A 6,000-nucleotide genomic window follows, 5' to 3' on the forward strand; every position below is an offset into this window, starting at 1 on the left:
GAAGACCTCCGTCGATCGAGTCGCCACTTCGAGAGCTTGACGTTCTGATGAGAACCTCGCTGCCTTTGCGATGAACGAAGCTCAAATCGTTGCGGAATTACGTGGGTTGCCTCAATAAGTCTTTGCTTCAATTTGGATGAAGTTTTGCGGTTTTGTTGTTGTAGGAAATTTTTGGTGGTTTTTGGATAGGTTAAAAGGAAGGGTCGGTTTGGTGTTTTGGGTGGAGTGATAATCGCCACAATAGTTTGTAATTTGAACTATTGATAAGATTGATGGGGGAATGAAAGACGCCACAATAGTCTATGGAATGAAACTATTGATAAGTCTAGAACTCGAAGAATGCCACAAAGTTATTTGCCTTGATAAGTTCAACGATTTAGAACCTAAGAAATTAGAGAGTATTTTCTCACAAAAGTGTTTTCAGAAATGTTCATTGATTTTCGTTCAGATTGAGTTGCCTATAAATACAACTTCAAATGATGGTTACAAGTATACCAAAAGACATAATTAAAACTCTAAACACTAACATAAATTCAAATGAAAACGAAAAGACTTAGGAAAAGAAAAGTCTTTTGGAAATGAAAAGTTTTGTAAATTAAATCTACTTAAACACAATAATAAAAGCTATAGTTAAATTAATCGAGAAGAACACAAAACGTCATTTTGAAAGCCTAAACGTCAGAATTCGGCTTAAATCCCGAGAGCCCACTATTTGGGTCTTGTTTACTAGGTCGATTCCACTCAGAAAACACTACTCTTTTGTCCGTTTCGGTGATCTCAACATTCTTGAAACTATAGCCCAGTTTGTCCTGCATCACGTTCCGTCGTTAGCTCCTCAGCCATCTTCGCCACCGCCGCCTGAGCACGGTCGCACTTGCCGCGGGTAACTCCCAATTCCACGCGAGCCTCCTGAAGCTGCTCGCGGAGACTCGCAAACTCCGCCTTTGAGTGAGAACCTCGCTCGGCGTGGGCCAGTTGAGACTTCGCTTGAGCAAGCTCCTCTTGGGCACGGCTCATCCGCCTGATGAGATCGTGAAGGATCTTCTCGCCCCGGGTCGCTCGAGCAAGCACCTGAGAAGGCAAAAGGATAAGTCAGCCAAGGACAAGGCCTTAAACAAACAAAGCAAGAGAAACTTACTCTCTGTGCATCGAAAACGCCGTGACGAAAGAACTCCACGTCACTGCTAGCCACGACGCTCTTCCACATCTTCATCGAGGATTGAGCGAGGCCCAGGGAACACTCCCCTCTAACCTCCGCAGCCTCCACGTCGACCATCGAGTTCACACGCTTGGAGTCCGAGGACGTGTCTGGTACAGCCGAGGAGGAGGGTCGCTTCAAAGAAGCGCGAGGACCGCTCTCCGTCCGATGATCGGTATCGGGTTTCTCCCGACCGTTCCGCGCAGCAATCCGACAACGGACCGCCGCCAACGACTTCGGGTCTCGAGAAGCCTTCGCTAAACGCGCTCGAGCCCTCGCCCTGGCCGAAGAGACTACAAAAGCAACAAAGTCAAAACCCTAAGCTAAGAACAAAAACAAAAAGTGCGAAACGTCGACATACCTTGAAGACCGCCGCTCGAGAGAGATGATGCGGCACTGGGAGCACTCTCGGTCCGCTGACTGTCGCCCCGGCCAGGTGGAAAAGGCGGGAACCACCCGGTGGAAGCCATCAGCTCAGGGGAACGAAATCGTTCGACGGCTTTCCGAGCCTCCGACATTCCCCGGATCTTCTTCACGAAGTCGAGGTCATCGGCCCCCGCGTCAGCAGGAAACTCGGTCAAGGGGCCGAACCGGAGCGGCGCGTCGCCAAAAGCCTCCGCTGAGACCCACACCCATGGTCGTCGGTTATACTTCTCTGAATCCATGATCAGCTTAGTGTTCCGGCGATCGCGGGCCATGAAGAAACTAGGCTGCCCGGGCGTAGGGAAGATCGCGATGAGATTACGAAAGTCGCTCATGGTCATCACCCGCTCAGTCTGGCAATGCCACTCCATGTGACACATCGCCACGATGCTATAAAACGCCGGACTCACCTGACACGCATGCACCCCCAGACGGGCGAGAAGCTGCTGAACGATTTGTTGAAACGGCAACCGCAACCCGTAGTTGAGACTCGCAACTGAAACTGCGGCAAACCCACGGCGAGGGCGGAAAGGACGGTCGCCCTGTAAGGGACGGAGAAGCGCCACAGACGATGGAATGGCGAATGCCTCCCTGAGACCGAAGAATGTTCGGTAGGCGAGCGAGCTCGAAGCATCGACCCCCGAACAATCGAAGCCCACGGGAGCGGACTTGGAAAATATTTTCGTCAAACACCCAACTAGAAGGACAAAAAGTTCATCGCTGGGAACCTCCTGAGCGACGAACTTGGGGGGCTAATGTTGTCGGTCATTTTCGGAAAACCTGAGACACCGGAAAGGTACGTCGCTCAAAGGGCCGATGGTCAGGCCGGAGGTCCTGAAGAGCAGCAAGCCTCAAAACCATCGTCCAAACTCTTGACTCCTTGAGTCGAGCTTAGCCCCTCGAGTTGAGACTTGAGTCGATTCCTCGAGTCGAGCCTCGCTCTTCGAGTTGAGCCTTGAGTCGGTCTCCTCGGGTCGAGCTTCGCTTCTTGAGTTGAGCCTCGAGTCGGTCTCCTCGAGTCGAGCATCGCTCCTCGAGTCGAGCATCAACTCGAGTCCTACCCGTCAAACAAACATTTGTGTCATAACCCAAAATACCATGCCCACAATAGCTCAACGGGCCCGGAAGCGAGACGATCACGAAAAGCCCGCAGAAACGAAGCCTAGCGTGCGCCGCGCCGGCAAGGCCGCACGCCGTGCATTGAGCAGCGCTGCCCGCGCGCCGCGGGTCGCGCGCCGTGCCTGGTCAAGGCCGCGCCACGCGCTGAGCGGCGCAGATCCTGCACCGCGGGTTGTGCGCCGCGCGCCGCGCGTTGTGCGCCGCTGCCTCTTGTGCGCCTCCTCTTGAAAAGGGACGCGTTCCTAGTCCCACATGGACGCCAAAGGACCCCCTTAGGGTCCCCAAACACCTATATAAACCCCCTCCCATTGCGGGGAAATTGATCTCTTCATCTCTTATCGACACGCTTGATTTCTTACTCTTCTCTGCTTCTTTTCATGCCATTTTTGGCCTGAAGCAGTCTCTCTACTCTCTCTCTCTCGTTCTCAGAGGTTTCGAAGCACTCACGGGAACTTTCCGGACGTCGCTCCCTCTGACCGAGCGTTCTCCGTTGCTCAAGCACGCCCCTAGGGTTCTCAACTAGAGTTCCCCTCGCACGTCTAACACGCTAGACGCACGCGCGATCTCAGAGATTCCGAGACGCTGCCGAGGACTCCTCGCGCCCCGTCTCCTTCGTCGAGTATGCTTCTCCACCAAGGTTTTACGCATCATACTGCGTCTTACACGCCTGAACTACGTTCTGACCTGATCCCACGCACGGGTACGTAGGCAGCCGACAACCAAGGCACGGTCACTCCTCCTCCTCACCCCTACCTCTCCCGAGAGGCGGGTTGATCGGAGAAAACCCTAGCTCGAGACTATGGAGTTCACATTCTTGGCCCGGGTGCGATCACTTTGTCCGGCCTTGGATCGAACCGCCCGAGGTTTTAAATAGCTGTTCATTTTCTTGCGACAACAGGTACGTAGGCAGCCTACAACACAAAGGCGCGGTCACTCCTCCTCCTCACCCCTTCCCTCCTCTAAGAGGTGAGTTGATCGGAGGAAACCCAGCTCGAGACTTTCGAGTTCACACTTTTGGCCCGGGTGCGATCACTTGGTCCGGCCTTGGATCGAACCGCCCGAGGTATATAATCGTTGTTCATTTTCGTGCGACAATATTTTGGCGCTAGAAAGAGGGGACTTCCCGACCTGTTCAGCCCGAAATCCCTTCTATCCGTCTTCTTCTTTTCTTCTGAAAACTCGACTTTCTCGGACTTGAGAGAAGATGAGTAGTCAACCACCCGTACGTTCTGAGGGCGTTAACAATGCCGATAACGTTACTGGGACCAAAAAATATTTCTTGTGCTCCCAAGCGCATGGTGACGAAGAGTCACTTCGCAAAGAGAGTTCGACCCGCTCACCATCTCCATCTCCAGATAGCAGGGACAACCGCATCATGGAGTTGGAGGAGAATATCCGCCAAATAAAGGCGAAGAACGTGAGGTACCACAGCCGACTGGCTGCAAAGCGACCTACGTATAACATGGTAATCCCCAACGGGGATCCTGAGAACCTCAACGAGGAAAGTCACGATCGCGACCCTGATTACGAGGGTACTGGCGATTCGAGGATATCAAGACTTCTCTCACGAAGGACGGGGGACTCCCCGCCGTGTTTGAAGCCGGTCATTCGAACCCCTTACCCGGGACAGGTGACGCACTTGCGGCTTCCCAAGAGGGGAACTCCCGGCGTTCAGCTCTTGACCGACTTGGTCAAAGGGAGAATGTTGTGGAAAGTCAGGGCACGTGGAGAGCGCGCCGTCCTAGATGAAGTCTGCGCCTCCATACGACAAGCCCTGATCTCAGGGACCATCTCAATGCTCAACGCATCGGATGTGGCAATGATCTGAGAGAGCGGCTAAGCTCCAGACCCAACATCTTGCCGGCAGCCCAACCTAACGGGAACCGCCGCACGGGTCAAGGGTCCAATGAAAGGCAGCAGGTGACTCCTCTCGAATAGGGAGTTACTCCGACAACCGGTCTCAATGTGGTCACTATGACCCACAATCTTCGAAATGAAGTATGAGATCTCCGGGAATACGGAATAGGCGGAAGCACCTATGGAGTCGTTGAGGAGAATTCCTCGCCTTTCAAACTCCCGAACCTCGCTCCCTATGATGGAAAAGTGGATCCTGCTTACCACATCCAGCACTATGAAACCTGGATGACGATGCAGGGTGTCTCTCCCGGCGCGATGTGCCAAGCCTTTAGTCTTACCCTCGCCCGACCCGGCTTTGAGTGGTTCAAGAACTTAAGGCCGGGAAGCATCCACTTGTTCAAAGATCTGAAGGACATGTTCCTAGCACGGTTCGCCACATCTATGGTCCAAAAGAAGACCAAGATGTACCTGTGGTCAATCAGGCAAGAGAGTGGCGAGTCTCTTAGGCGATACCTCGCCCGATTCACCAAAGAGTCAAACAAGGCAACCGCTTTGACGACGGTGACGCAATTGCCGCTATCATTGAGGGCTTGCGCACAAGTGACTTCCTCAAGTCAGTCGTTGGCCGTGTCCCTTCTACCATGGCCGAGTTGATGACTCGAGCTAAGACCTTCATGGGTGTCGAAGATTACCTCGACGGCCGCAAGAGCAACAATCATAGCTCTCGTCGACGAGAAGAACCTAGCCACGAGCAAGGCGAATCTCGTAAAAGATGAAATAAGGGGAATGAGGTTTCCAACAGCCAACCCCCTGTACCCCAGAATCCGCAGCTTGCGGAAGACTTTAAAGGGTATTCATCGTTCACACCGTTGAACACGACGCCAGAACGGATCCTGGCTTCGGCATGTGACAAGTGTTGTCAATGGTGCCCACAAGAAGAGTTGTAGTGTGTATTTATGTACATTTGATGTCATATAGTCTTACGAAGACTCTTGCTTGTAATTGCTTATTCATTAATAAAAAGTTGAAACGTTCATTCATTCTTCCTCGTCTGTTTGAAGCTTTATGATAAAACATTAGTCTTTAGTCCATAAACAAACTAAACAAGTTACGAAGAGACAAATGTAGATTTGCATGAACAAACTCTTCGTAGTTTGCTTAAAACGATATATTCGCAATCTAAGGGTCAAAGGACTATTGACCTCAGTACAATTGTTAGGAGAATCTATGATGTCTGGTTATGGGGCATTGAGAGTTGGAGACTCTATAGTTCTTCTAGGTATCTTCGGAAGGTACTGAATTGACCAGTGCACTTCTAGAGACAAGATAAGAACAAACCATTTAACCTCTTATGTCTCGAAGTCACTACGTATGAATTGCATCGTGCTTACCTTAATCCTGAA

The sequence above is a fragment of the Urtica dioica genome, chromosome 1 (genome assembly GCF_054948205.1).
Source record: "Urtica dioica subsp. dioica isolate 48M chromosome 1, U.dioica_male_clone48M_v1_H2, whole genome shotgun sequence".
Taxonomy (NCBI): Eukaryota; Viridiplantae; Streptophyta; class Magnoliopsida; order Rosales; family Urticaceae; genus Urtica; species Urtica dioica.